The 2,873-nt window shown below is 33.9% G+C and overlaps 1 pseudogene; it reads right to left on the bottom strand.

Moving 5' to 3' along the window:
* Positions 1–679: 679 nt before the first annotated feature.
* LOC127546903 (40S ribosomal protein S10-like) lies at positions 680–1,425 on the bottom strand (annotated as a pseudogene).
* Between the last annotated feature and the right edge of the window lie 1,448 nt (positions 1,426–2,873).

The following is a 2,873-nucleotide window of genomic DNA, read 5'->3' as shown; positions in this document are numbered from 1 at the left end:
ACTCATTTTGTAGTGTGAAGGAACTGATAATTGAGTGGATGCCCATCAATTGGAGAATGGCTGAATAAATTGTGGTATATGAATGCTATGGGATATTATTATTCTATAAGAAATGACCAACAGGATAATTTCAGAGAGGCCTGGAGACACTTCCATGAACTGATGTTGAATAAAGTGAATAGAACCAAGAGAACACTGTACACAGTAACAACATGATTATGTAATGATCAACTGTGATGGACGTGGTTCTTTTCAACAATGAGGTAATTTAGACCAATTTCAATAGACATGTGATGAAGAGAGCCATCTGCAGCCAGAGTAAGGACTGGGGACTGAATGTGGATCACAACATAGTATTTTCACCTTTTTTCTTGTTACTGTTGTTATTTACTTGCTTGGTTTTACTTTTTCATTTTTCCCCCTTTTGATCTGATTTTTCTTGTGCAGTGTGATAAATGTGGAAATATGTTTACAAGAATTGCACATGTTTATATTGCATTACTTGCTGTCTAGGGCAGGAGAGAGGTGGGGAGAGAGAGAGAAAAATTTGGAACACAAGGTCTTGCAAAGGTGAATGTTGAAAATTATCTTTGCATGTATTTTGAAAAATAAAAAGCTATTATTATTTTTAATGTTTTTCCCCAAATTTTATTCAATAAGGAACATATCTCTACAGTTTTTACTGAGAAGGTTGACCATGTTCACAACCAAATCTATTTCTAAACTGGAATTCTTTTGCTAGTTCCAGCCTCAATCTTCCTGTCAGCACCAAGGGGAGCAGCACTTCATGTATGTATCTCTGTCAGCTTCACCCTGAGTAAGTCAGGCAGGTCACTCACCCTCCAGACCATTAGGCCTTTGTCTTCCTGTATCAGGATGACTTCTGTGGAGAGTGGTAAGGCACAATCTCGGAGCAAGTGAAGATAATCCCGGAGGTATTGAATACCCTCATTGTTGAGGTATCAGTAGTAATGCCACCAAATTGTTCCTTAACATAACCGTGAGACTTTAGAGAATGTGGGACTTTCATGATATGGAGATTGAGCACAGATTTGTCTGCCAGGTTAGGTTGGTATGTGGACATCCTCCTTGGCTAACATTATTCCCTCCTTAAAAAAGGAGTTCATAGATGGCAATTCATTTCTTCTTGGGCATCAATAGCTGGGCAAGGAGATGGGTGCTGTTCTAGATAGAGCCCAAGATAGAAAAGGTAAAAACTATTATTATTTTTAAAAAAGAAATAAAGGTAATTAACTTCATTGTCATTATGTCTCATTACCTTGATTCTTCAAATGCAGTATGATAAATGTACTCTTTCTAATATGGCCTCTAACCTTGTTACTGAACTGAAATTTCTCTCTCTAAAGTTACCAACAATCTCTTCATTATAAAATCTGATATTTTCCCCTTATCTTCTTCCTTCATGACTGCTTGATAGTTTTTAATGTTGTTGATCACTCTTTCCTCCTAACAATTTTTTCTTTATTGGATTTTATTGCATTGTACTAGTTCTCCAATCTATCCAATTAGTCCTTCTTAAGGTTCTTTGCTGAATTGTTATTCCTATCAAGCATCCTAACTGTGTATTCTTTATTAAGGATCTGCACAGGGTACCCTATTTTTGTTGTTGCATACATTTTTGGTGACCTCATTATTTTTCATCCGTTAAAGTATTTCTGTGTAGATGATTGTCATATATGTGTATTCAGCCTAAGTCTCTCATGTGAACTACAGTCCTACATTACCAGTGATTTTTTTTTTTGATACTTTAAAACCAGGTGTCCCAAAGATACCTAAGATATTCTTACACTCAACGGTTCATTGTTTTTACTCCAAAACTTTTTTTTCTCTAATCGACTTTCATATTTATTTGAAGGCGATACTAGGCTTCCATTCTTTGCTTTCAGTATTCAATTTTTCCATTCTTAAGACTTATTTAACTTTAAATCTTAATTAAACCTATAATTCCCCCTCTCTAGGTTACTATATTACAGTTCACCTTTTTTTGTCTTATTCCCTCATATCTTTGAAGATATTCAGATTTTGATAGTATACTTATTCCTTTTATAACACAAGAATCTTATTATTAGCTTCTTCCAAATATTTAAATACATTCACTTATTAAAATTTCTCTGGACTCCTGTACTCCCCTACGACTCAAAGTTTCTATTCAGTTTATTCTTTTCATAAGGAATATTTGAAGTTCTTTTAAAGATCTTTTTTCCTCCCTATAAGATTATGGTTACTCTTACAGGGTATGTGAGTTTTGGTTATAAGTCTTCATTATCTGCTTTTTGAAATAGAATATCGTAAAGTTTTCTCTTCTTTTTAGTAGTTGCTGCTATGTCTTGTATTTTTCTAGGCTACTAGTAGATATCTTATATTTTCTTCTATTTTTTCAATCATTTATTCTTTTTGTCTTATCTCATTGCTTCCTGTTTTGTCTACTTCAAGAAGTCTATTATTTAAATAAGATTTTCTACCACTGATTCTGTTATTTATTTTTCAAATCTTTTCTTCCTTAGCTCTTCACTTATACTTCCATTTATTTATTTATTTTACTTTATTTCTTGCTATATTCTTATAGTCCTTTTGGACCAGTCATTTATTTTTCTTGGACATCTCTTAAACCGTAACATTACTTTATAATATTCAGTATTTCTTCTGTTTATTCACACTTCCAACCTCATTTCCTGATGGTGATTTTTGTGTCAGTGCCAAGATTCTACCTTCTCCCACATTATTGAATGAGGTATTCAGGCTCTGTTTGGCATTGCCTTTGATTTCCTGGGCTCTTATGCCTAGCTTCTATCTTTACTGATGTGTCTGCCTTCAGAATACTGGTAAGCTTCAGTTTCCCTAATTTAGTCATT

This window comes from Antechinus flavipes, chromosome 2, assembly GCF_016432865.1.
Source record: "Antechinus flavipes isolate AdamAnt ecotype Samford, QLD, Australia chromosome 2, AdamAnt_v2, whole genome shotgun sequence".
Taxonomy (NCBI): Eukaryota; Metazoa; Chordata; class Mammalia; order Dasyuromorphia; family Dasyuridae; genus Antechinus; species Antechinus flavipes.
The sequence above is the reverse complement of the archived record's forward strand: the minus strand, read 5'-3'. Positions and strand labels throughout refer to the sequence as shown.